Below are 11,593 nucleotides of genomic sequence, written 5' to 3'. Positions count from 1 at the left end.
AGTGCGGCCATGGACTCCCAAAGTCACAAGTTCCCTTATGTAGCAGTGCAGGCTGACATCCAAGTGGGGATTTCAATGGACGAATGCCTGTATGGCGGGATTGCCTTAGGAGACGAGATTGAGGCAACGGGACCTGTATTCTCCGCAGTTTCAAAATGCGGAAGGTGATCGGATTGAAACCTACAAAATTCTTCGGACGTGACAGGGTAGATCGTATTTCCCCTGGCTGCTGTGTCTAAAACCTGAGAGGAGGAGGAATTTCTTCATTCAGAGAGTGATTAATCTTTGGGATTCCCTACCCCAGAGGGCTGTGGAAGCTCAATCATTGAACATTGTTCAAGACAGAAATCAATAGATTGCAGAATACTAATGACATCAGGGGGATGGCGCAGGAAAGTGGCATTGAGGTAGATGATCAACCATGATCTAATAGGGGCAGCACAGTGGCGCAGTGGGTTAGCACTGCTGGCTCACGGCGCCGAGGTCCCAGGTTCGATCCCGGCTCTGGGTCACTTACCGTGTGGAGTTTGCACATTCTCCCCGTGCCTGCGTGGGTTTCGTCCCCACAACCCAAAGGTGTGCAGGTTAGGTGGATTGGCCACGCTAAATTGCCCCTTAATTGGAAAAATGAATTGGGTACTCTAAATTTATTTATTTTTAAACATGATCTAATTGAATGGCGGAGCAGGCCCGACAGATCAACTGGCTGCTACTGCTCCCATGTTCCTATGGGAGAAGTTGGGTGCTGACCCTGGTGAAAATCTGCCTCATCTAACGGGGATTGGGATTCTGGGGAGTGGGAGTTGTGGATTGGATACCCCTTCAAGGAGTCATTTTCCTTAAGTGAGAATTTGCTCACAGAATCTATTTTGCGAGGGTAAAGTGGGGGTTGGATAGGCAGGAAATCTGTTGCCAAGTGCTCCCATGTCGCATCTAAGGATTTTTCCTGATGTGGCAATACTGCACAGCCAGGAAAGAGATTGCCTTTGATCTTGACCTGAAACACAGGTGTGGAAATTGGGATACAGGATACAACTCCTGAATGATGAGGCTCAATGCACACCTTGGGCCTCTTTGCTATCAGTAATCTGGTGCTGCAAGTCACCGACCCATTGTCAAACCTAATTGACATTTTCCCCATTACCTCAGTGGAATAAAGAAAACACGTCCACAAACATTCCTCTCCTTCAGATTAAGAATCAGGAAATGGAGATGGAAATTTGGATTTGGGCTTGGATTTGATTTATTCAGCTGGATTCTCCGCTGTCGGGATTCTCCGACGCGCCGGAAGCGCACCCAAGCCCGAGGATTTCCCGAAGGCGTGGGGCTGCCCACAATGGGAAATCCCATTGGCCGGCTGGCGGGACAGAGAGTCCCGCTGCCGGCGGGGGTGCAGGGGGCGCGGGACGGAGAGTCCCGCCTATTTTCACGTGTACTGAGGTACAGTTAAAAGTATTGTTCTGCGTACAGTCCAGACAGATCGTTCCATGTATGAAAAAACAGAGGGGGTTGGATTCTCCGCAGCCCTGCGCCGAATGCGATTTTGGTGCGGGGTGGAGAATCCCCATTTACGCGAGAATCGTAGCCGGCATTGCTCCCGCGATTCTCCGGTCCCCTGGTGGGGGGCAGGTGGGATTAAGTACCGGGGGTGGCCTTATGAGCGGCCGGGGCGGTGATCAGGCGAGTAATATGTAGCGGCGTGGGGCCGATCGTTGGGACCTTCTTTCCTCGTCCAGGTCCGCCGGCTGAGTCCGCCATCACGTTCGACCCGGCCGCTTGAGGCCGCCGCCGTGCGCATGAGCAGACTCGCAACTGGAAGTACGGGGGCCCATATTCACAGCTGAAACTGCGAGAAGCACTCCGGGGCCCTGCCGGCCCCCTGCATGGAGGTGAATAGCTACTAATATCTTTAAGGAACCTCCAGAGTAAAACTCCAGCGTTTTTACGCTGGCGTGGGGACATAGCCCCATTTTTGGAGAATCCAGCGCAGGACATATTTACACTGGGAAGTTCCCAGAACAGGATTGTCGCAGAATCGTAAGCATGACCTTTACGATCTGGCCAGAGATAACAAAATGAGAAATATCTTCCCTTAGTGTTATATCGTCAATTCACTGTGAGACCGTGGGAACGAGCGAACATTAGGCTTTAATACCCATGAACTGGCCTGCCAGAGTCGGCTGGACAAATGAGTGCCACCCACAGGTGGCCGGACTATATGTGGCCCCGGTGAGGGCGGAGCCCACAGGGGTTCCAGTATAGTACCTGGAAGTAGCCCGTATCATCACTTCCAGGTCATGGATCACATCATTATACAGACAGTATAGACAGCTCATGCATTAGGTGAAATACATTCACCACATTCACCCCCTGTTAAAAAAATCAAGTCCAGCGGGGGTGACGTGGGGTCATTAGTGATTCAGTCTGTCTGGAGGCCGGATTGTTCTTTTAGACCTCCTCAGCTCTGGCGATGCGGCGGGCACGGTCGTTGCCTATGGTGACTCCTGGAGCTTGAGCCTGAGGTCCGGCGTGTCGGTGACGGTTGGGGGGTGGGGGTAGGCAAGGGGGTGGCGGGTGGCGGCAGTGCCGGCGCGGACCAAGACAGGAGACCCAGGGGGGCGTAAGGAGCGCAGGGGGTGGCTGTAGGCAGCGGGGAGGGGAACCAGCTGGCGCCAGACCTCGTAGGGAGACCGTATCGTGCCGTCCGTCCTGGTGTGCGATGTAGGCATACTGGGGGTTGGCGTGCAGCAGCTGGACCGTCTCGACCAGAGGTTCGGTCTTATGGCTCCTCATGTGCCTCCGGAGAAGGACAGGTCCCGGAGTTGTCAGCCAAGATAGAAGCGAGACCCTGGAGATGGACTTCCTAGGGAAGAGAAACAAGCGGTCGTGAGGGGTCTCGTTCGTGGCTGTGCAGAGGAGTGATCTAATGGAGTGGAGGGCATCGGGGAGGACCTCCTGCCAGCAGAGGGTCGGGAGACGTCTAGACCGGAGGGCCCAGAAGCACGGCCTTCCATACCGTCGCGTTCTCCCTCTCCACCTGCCCGTTTCCCCGCGGGTTATAGATCGTAGTCCTGCTCGAGGCGATGCCTGTGCTGAGTAGGTACTGACGCAGCTCAACACTCATGAACGATGTGCCCTGGTCGCTGTGGACGTAAGCAGAGAAACCGAACAGTGTGAAGATGCTGTGCAGTGCCTTTATCACAGTGGCCGAGGTCATGCCGGGGCAGGGGACTGCGAAGGGGAAGCGGGAGTACTCGTTGACGACGGTTAGAAAGTATATATTACGGTTGGTAGAGGGTAGGGGTCCTTTGAAGTCTATACTTAGGCGCTCAAAGGGCCGGGAGACCTTTACCAGGCGGGCTTTGTCTGGCCGATAGAAGTGCGGTTTGCACTCCGCGCAGACTTGGCAGTCCCTGGTCATGGCCTTGACCTCCTCAATGGAGAAGGGCAGATTGCGGGCCTTAATAAAGTGGGTAAGCCGGGTGACCCCTGGGTGGCAGAGGTCATCGTGGATAGCCCGAAGTCGGTCATCTTGCGCGCTGGCGCATGTGCTGCGGGACAGGGCATCTGGGGGCTCATTGAGCTTCCCAGGACGATACTTGATATCGTAATTGTAGGTGGAGAGTTCGATCCTCCACCTCAGGATTTTGTCATTTTTTATTTTGCCCCGTTGTGCGTTGTCAAACATGAAGGCGACCGACCGCTGGTCGGTGACGAGGATGACCCACCTACCGGCTAGGTAGTGCCTCCAGTGCCGCATGGCTTCCTCTATGGCTTGTGCTTCCTTCTCGACCGAGGAGTGGCAGATTTCGGAAGCGTGGAGGGTTATAGAGAAGAATGGGACTGGCCTGCCCGCCTGGTTCAGTGTGGCGGCCAGTGCGACGTCTGACACATCGCTCTCTACCTGAAAGGGGACGGACTCGTCCACCGCGTGCATCGCGGCCTTGATGTCGGCCTTGATGCGGCTGAAGGCCGAGCGGGCCTCAGCCGTCAGGGAAAAAGTGGTGGTTTGAATAAGTGGGTGGGTTTTGTCCGCATAGTTGGGGACCCACTGGGAGTAATAGGAGAACAGCCCCAGCCATCGTTTAAGGGCCTTGAGGCTGTGGGGAGGTGGAGTTCCTTGAGGCGTGCATACGGTCGGGGTCAGGCCCTAGGACTCCGTTCTCCACGACGTAGCCGAGGATGGCCAGTTGTGTGGTGCGGAAAACGCACTTCTCTTTGTTGTACGTGAGGTTGAGGGATTGGGCGGCCTGGAGGTACCTCTGAAGGTTGGCGTCATGGTGCTGCTGATCATGGCCGCAGATGGTGACATTGTCCAAGTACGGGTATGTACCCCGCAAACCGTACTGGTCCACCATTCGGTCCATCGTTCTCTGAAGGACCGAGACTCCGTTAGTGACGCCGAAGTGGACCCTGAGGAAGTGGAAGAGTCGGCCGGCTGCTTCAAAGGCAGTGTAGTGGCGTTCTTCCGGGGGGATTGGGAGCTGGTGGTAGGCCGACTTCAGATCGACTGTTGAGAACACACGGCACTGCGCGATCTGATTGACCATCTCCGCTATGCGGGGGAGGGGGTACGCATCCAGTTGCGTGAACCAGTAAATAGTCTGGCTGTAAACTACAACCATCTGGTTCTTTTCCCCGGTCCGGACGACCACCACTTGCACTCTCCAGGGGCTGGTGCTGGTCTTGATGATCCCTTCATTTAACAGTCGCTGGACCTCCGGCTTGATAAAAGCCATATCTTGGGAACTGTACCGCCTGCTCCTGGTGGCGATGGGCTTACAGTCGGGAGTGAGGCTCGCAAAGAGTGAAGGGGGGGGAGACCCGCGAGGCTGCATACCGTGAGGGGGGGTAAGGGTCTGCCGAACTGTAGGGTCAGGCTTTGGTGACTGCACTGGAAGTCTAATCCAAGCAGTAGGGGGGCGCAGAGGTGAGGGAAGACGTAAAACTTAAAACGGGCATACTCGGCGCCCTGCATCACGAGGCTAGCGATACAGTACCCCCGGATCTGGACCGAATGGGATCCAGAGGCAAGGGAGATGGTTTGGGATGCAGGGTATATGGGAAGGGACCAGCGCCTTACCGTGTCAGGGTGACAAAGCTCTCCGTGCTCCCGGAGTCGAAAAGGCAGGGGGTCTCGTGCCCGTTGACCCGGATGACCATCATTGAGTTTTTCAAGTGCTTCGGCTGCGACTGGTCGAGGGTGACTGCACCAAGCTACGGGTAGCCAGCGTGGTCGGCGGTGTCGTGGTCACAAAATGGCGGCCCCCATGAGTCGCACGTGTCGGGTTGGGTCGAAGATGGCGACCAAGATGGGCACCCCCATCGGTTGCACGTGGCGGTCGGTGTTGGAGCCGGCGGGGGGGTGGCCCCCACAAATCGCACGAGGTTGATGACGCGTCTGAAGGGGGTGTTCCGGGCAGGCACGAGGCCGTTGCGGGGTCTGCGGGCCTGTGAGTCCATGGGTTGGGCCTGGTGAGTGTTCGATTTCTGGGCTTTAGGTCGGCCCAGACAGACTGGCGAAGTGTCCCTTTTTCCCACAGTCGCTGCACGTCGCTGTGCGGGCTGGGCAACGCTGCCGGGGGTGTTGACCCTGACCGCAGAAGTAGCACTGCAGTTCCCCGGGCTGGACTGGCAGCCGCGCGGCACAGGACCGCAACATAGTCGGGTCCAAGGGGGGTCACGACGATGGCATCCACGAGGGGTTCGCCGGGTCCGCGGGGAACGCATTGAGGTTCTGGTCGGCCACATCTAACGAGGTAGCTAGCTTTACCGTGTCCCGCATCAGTGGTCCCGTTTTCCAGCAAGCGCTGCCTGGTGTAGTTCGATCGGATCCCGGCCACGTAGGTGTCCCGGATCTGTAGGTTCATATGTTCCTCCGCCGTCACATCCCGGTACCTGCAATTCCTCACGAGTAGGGTCCGTTTTTCCAGGTACTCATCTAGCGATTCCCCAGCACATTGGCGGCGAGTCGTGAGGAGATGTCGGGCATACACCTCGTTTACAGGCTTCACGAAATGCGCCTTGCGGGTTGCGACCGCCGCCTTGTACGTGGCCGCTTTCTCGATCATCAGGGAGATTCAGTGGCTCACCCGTGCATGGAGGAGTCGCAGCTTGAGGGTTTCAGTGGGAGGCGTTATGGAGGAATCGAGGTAGGCCTCGAAGCAGAGAAGCCAATGTTCAAAGATCTCCTTGGCTTCCTATGCGCGCGCGTCGAGTTCGAGCTTATCTGGCTTTAGAGTGGCTTCCATGATGCTGTCGATGGATATTAAATTATTATACCGTCAATTCGCTGTGAGACCGTGAGAACGAGCGAACATTAGGCTTTAATATCCATGAACTCGCCTGCCAGAGTCGGCTGTACAAATGAGTGCCACCCACAGGTGGTCGGATTATATATGGCCACCGGGGTTCCAGTACAGTACCTGGAAGTAGCCCTTATCATCACTTCCAGGTCATGGGTCACATCATTATACAGACAGCTCATGCATTAGGTGAAATACATTCACCACACTTAGTTAAAAATTGAATTCTCCAAAACAGAGACCCAGTGGGTCATGTGTGGGAAATGCCAGGACTCAATGATCTTGGTAACTCTCAAAATTAACACTGGCGAGGACTCAGCAGGGGCCACTCAGATGAACAATTCTGCAAGGACCAGCTGTAGTTATAAAACAATGAGGATTAGAAAATCATGAGGGCAGTTTTGAAGCAGCAATTACCAAGATGCAATTAGAAGGAATAATGAATGATTTATCGGGCAATGGACTGTCACTGAACTCTTTGTCACGCATCAAAAATTAAATGATCCAATCATTTGCATGAAGCAATTTTGAGCTGAGGTGTCTGTACGCAGGGGGTATGTGAGACCCTCATGACCGGCAAACCTTAAACCGTCTGAAAATTCTAGGTGAGGCCAGAAGCAGAACTCCAGATTAATGATCAATTGTTTCTATCTTAGGGCTGATGCTGTAGGTTCTCTGCAGTTATTAGAAAATCAAAGCACAGCATTATATACTTTCTCTTTGAAAGTTGGAGCCATTAGTTGAAAGGATTTCCTAGGTGACAACTGCAACCACGCTTCAACGCACTTTGGCACCACCTGAAGTCGCTGTATAAAAGCGTAATTTTTCTTTATTGTCTCTTTTCTTCTGGCATCCTTTCACCAAGCGAGCCAGCACTGCACCTGCCCCGGTACAGATCCAGGTCGCAAGGAGATTGTTCCCCATGGTCACTGCCAAGTGGATGTGCCACGGTTTTAGGCACAGGGCCCGATTCTCCCCAGAAATTGCTAAGTTAATCTGTGGCGGGGTTTTTCAGAGAGTTTCCCATCAGCTCTGCCGGCGAGTTCCCCACCGCTATTCAATGACACTTAGTCACTTTTTCGGGCCCTGGGGCGTTTCTCACCGGGTCAGCCCACACTTAGTACTTTTCTTTTAGTACTGGGGAGCGGAGCTCAGATTTCGGGCCGCCATTTTGAAAGGGCGCCCCGATCTGTAAGTGAACTTGTGGGTCTCCCCCGCCCCCCCCCCCCCCCCACACACACACACACCGGCAATGTTACCCCACACACACATGGGCACTACCCCACACCTCCCAAGTGAGGACACCCGGCTATGGAGTCCCGGGGGGGTGCTCCCTCTTCAGGCCCCTCCAAAGTCTCTTTACAGCACCCTCTCCCTTCCAGGACCCACACCCATCATCCACCCAACTTCCCGGAGGCTCTGCTTACCTGCCCTGCACCCCCCCCATCCTCCACCCTCATTTCATGGGCATGGCCCCCCTCGCCCCCTGGCCCTTGGTAGTGCCACCCTGCCACTTGGGCTACCTTGCACAGCCACCCTGGCACCCAGGCAGTGCTCCTGTTGGCATGGCAGTGCCAACCGGGCACCTTGGCAGTGCCAGGGCAGAAATGCCAAGGTGCCAGCTGGGCAGTGTCAAGGTACCCACATTCCGGGGGGGGGCAGGGGTAGACCCCCTGGGTGCTGTTCTGCCTGGTCCATGTTTGTGTGGACCAGCACAGATCGGCTGCAGCCTCCCTGGAGGGACCAGAAAATCGAGGGTGGCCGGTGTATCGTGCGCAGGTAGATCGTAAGTAGGTTTACGACCTATGTCCGCGAGCGTCATTCGGTCCCGCCCATTTGGGGCGGGTTCCGACACTGACGTCTCACGGGACTTCGGAGAATCTCGGGAGGCGCGGAGCCTGTCGGAAGGCTCACTGCAAGCCTCCGCTGGCATTCTCCGGGCGTGTTGCGCTTAAGTAGAGCACAACGCAGGCGGAGAGCCGCGCCCACGGGTTGTAGTGTCTTGATGGATGCCACCAATCAGGACACCAGTGCCTCTTGTTCACACTGAAGCTGCTGAACAGCTGGCCAGCAAGTCTCGGGTGTCAGTGGCCATTCCAACAGTAGCCACTCAATTGCTGTCCCTCAGAAAACTGAGTGGCAGCACACGCCAGCTGCCCGTGTTGCCAGCAGTGTGTTGTTCTGGTCGGCCTCAGGCTATTTGCACAATCAGCAAAATTTTGGCAGAGAACCCCTAAAGCGCAGAAGGAGGCCATGTGGCCCATCGAGTCTGCACGACCCTTTAAAAGAGCACCCTACCTAGACCCACTCCCCAACCCTGTCCCCGTAACCCTACCCAACCTGCACATCTTGCAATGTGGAAGGAAACCGGAGCACCCGGAGGAAACCCACGCACACACGGGCAGAATATGCAAACTCCACACAGTCACCCAGGACTGGAATTGCACCTGGGTCACTGGCACTGTGAGGCAGCAGTGCTAACGACTGTGCCACCGTGCCGCCCAGTACCTGTAAGCCTTCAGCAGCACTAATCACCCACCTAAATGAGAAACAAGCAGCACGGTAGCACAGTGGTTAGCACTGTTGCTTCACAGAGCCAAGGTCCCAGGTTCGATTCTCGGCTTGGGTCACTATCTGTGCGGAGTCTGCACGTTCTTCCCGTGTCTGCGTGGGCTTCCTCCGGGTGCTCCGGTTTCCTCCCACAAGTCTCAAAAGACATGCTTGTTAGGTAATTTGGACATTCTGAATTCTCCCTCTGTGTACCCGAACAGGCGCCAGAATGTAGCGATTAGGGGCTTTTCACAGTAACTTCATTGCAGTGTTAATGGAAGCCTACTTGTGACGATAAAGATTATTATTATTAAACAGGCTAGTATGCGTGCAGCAGCAGTATGAATGAGTGGGCTCAGAGCATTTCCAATGGTTTGACCCACTATCGTAGACCCTCCTCTTCCTTTAAGCAAATCAGACAGGGAGATTCCTATTGGGAAACCTATTGTTGCAGCAATGGGCCTGAGAGCAAAAATATAAAGGGGTGATGACAGCCAAAGTTGGCAATAGTACACTGTAGAATGCGACATTTCTAGAATGCATTCGTGACTCGGTCTCACAACTGTCGGAGAGGGGCAGGAGGTGGGCTGGGAGAGGAGCTTAAATTCCTCCTTTAGTCTGGCTTTAAATCCTTTAGCTTCAAAGGTGCAAGAACGTAGCGGCCAAATTGAAAGGCAATAATGAATTAAGGAGCCACTTTGGCCAAGATTGGCAAAGAATCACAAGCCTCTTGTGCTGTGCAGTAGTCAAAACCAATCCCCATCCCCAATGTCTGCAGCTTTGGTGGTCATTGTTATGTTCTTGTCGGTGGGGTGGCACGGTGGTTACCATTGCTGCCTCACGGTGCTGAGGGCCCAGGTTCGATCCTGGCACTGGGTAACTGTCCGTGAGGAGTTTGCACATTCTCCCCCTGTCTGCATGGGTTTCACCTCCACACCCTAAAGATGTGCATGGTCGGTGGATTGGGCATGCTAAATTGCCGCTGAATTGGAAAATAAATAATTGGGAACTCTAAATTCATTTTTTTTAACGTTCTTGTCGGATGGAACACTTGTAGCTAAAGCTATAAACAATTTAACAACAAACTGTGGGTAAATTATATACAAAACAACAGATGAGTAACAGTATCATCATGCACAAGCAACCTCTCTCTTCAGTTTCCTCGAGCCAGTCTGAGGTCAGCTGACTCTGACATTAATTTATATACTAGTGAGACTCCTGGTGGTCAGTCGGTGTTTTACAACGCAACCATGATATCACTGCAGTCATATTCCATGCATCAACTTGGGGTTTTCCATCCCTTCCCCACCACTCTCCCCACCATAGTTAGCTGCATGTGTAAAGCAATAGTCTTTCTATGTCTGTACACTGAAGTAAAATGGTCTTTCTACGTCCGTACACTGGCATCAGGCTTTTGTTTTGTGTGCACATTACCTGTCATAATATACACCAGTATATCATGGTGCAGACACACACACTGATGGACACACAGCAAGACCAATCAACACACACAACACCGCAGCCAATCACCAGTTAGAGCACACTCACTATAAAGACAGGGGGCATCAGAGTTCCCGTTCATTCGGGATGCAGCCTCTTAGAAGGACAGAGCTTACAGCTTACAGCACAGACCTTCACCATGTGCTGAGTGCATAGGCTGGTTAGGACAGGCATAGGTCTTTAGTTTAATCTAACATCGTGTTAACCCACAGTGAAAGTATGTTCAACAGTTTCTAACTTAATAAAATAGTGTTGCACTATTTTAAGTGTTGACGGCCTGTATGTGTTCCACGGATCCAGAGCACCCAACACAACATTACCCTCAGCGGGTTTTCCAGAATTAAAGCTGCTTGGCATTGAGAGAGGTTCTTGAAGCACAGCTGCCAAGGAAGCCGTCTTAAATGCAAAACAGCTGGAGTTGCAGGGCAGACTTTGGGCTGGATTCTCTGCAGCCCCGCACCCAAATCGCGTTTGGCGCAGGGGCGAAGAATCCAATTTCACGCCGAAATTCGGCCCGGCGCCGGTCCGGCAAATTCTCCGGCATCCGAGAATCGGCGTGATCGTGGAGCGCTCCGCGCGGCTGGGGGCCCATTGACAGAGGACCGCCCAGCGATCCTCCGCGTCCGACTGGCCGCATTCCCGACGGCGTGGTTCTAACCACCTATCGCTGGTCGGGATGCTCGTGCGGCAGCTGCGGACTCAGTCTGCGGCTGCCCTGGTGGGGGGGGGGGCGGCGGGGGGATCGGACACCGAAGGGGGGGGGGCCTTATAGGCGGGCGGGGGACAGATCAGCGCGGTCGGATCTTCGGGTGCCTGGCCGATCGGGGGGGATCTAAATTTCTAATCTGTCTCCGCGGTCAGAGTCCGCCACGACGCTCATGCATTATGCTCACGCTCATACGCATGCGCGGACTCAAAACCAGAAGTGCGGGGGCCCGTATCCACCAGGAGTCTCACTATTATCTGCGTGTTTCACTCTGCTAGTCCCTGCTAGCCCCCTGCAGGTCCCTGCTAGCCCCCTGCAGGTCAGTGAATCAGCTCCACTTTCTCACAGGAATCTGCAGCGGGAAATCTTTACACCGGTGTGGGGACATAGTTCCATTTGGGAGAATCCAGCCCTGTGTGGTAAAAAATTATTTTTGCTCTTCAACATTAGATTGGATATTCATTTCCCTATTCATTGGGTACAGAGAGATTTGTATCCAAGGTGGAGGTTGATAAATATCTGCCAATGTAGC

This window comes from Scyliorhinus torazame, chromosome 17 (assembly GCF_047496885.1).
Source record: "Scyliorhinus torazame isolate Kashiwa2021f chromosome 17, sScyTor2.1, whole genome shotgun sequence".
Taxonomy (NCBI): domain Eukaryota; kingdom Metazoa; phylum Chordata; class Chondrichthyes; order Carcharhiniformes; family Scyliorhinidae; genus Scyliorhinus; species Scyliorhinus torazame.
This window is presented reverse-complemented; position numbering follows the sequence as displayed.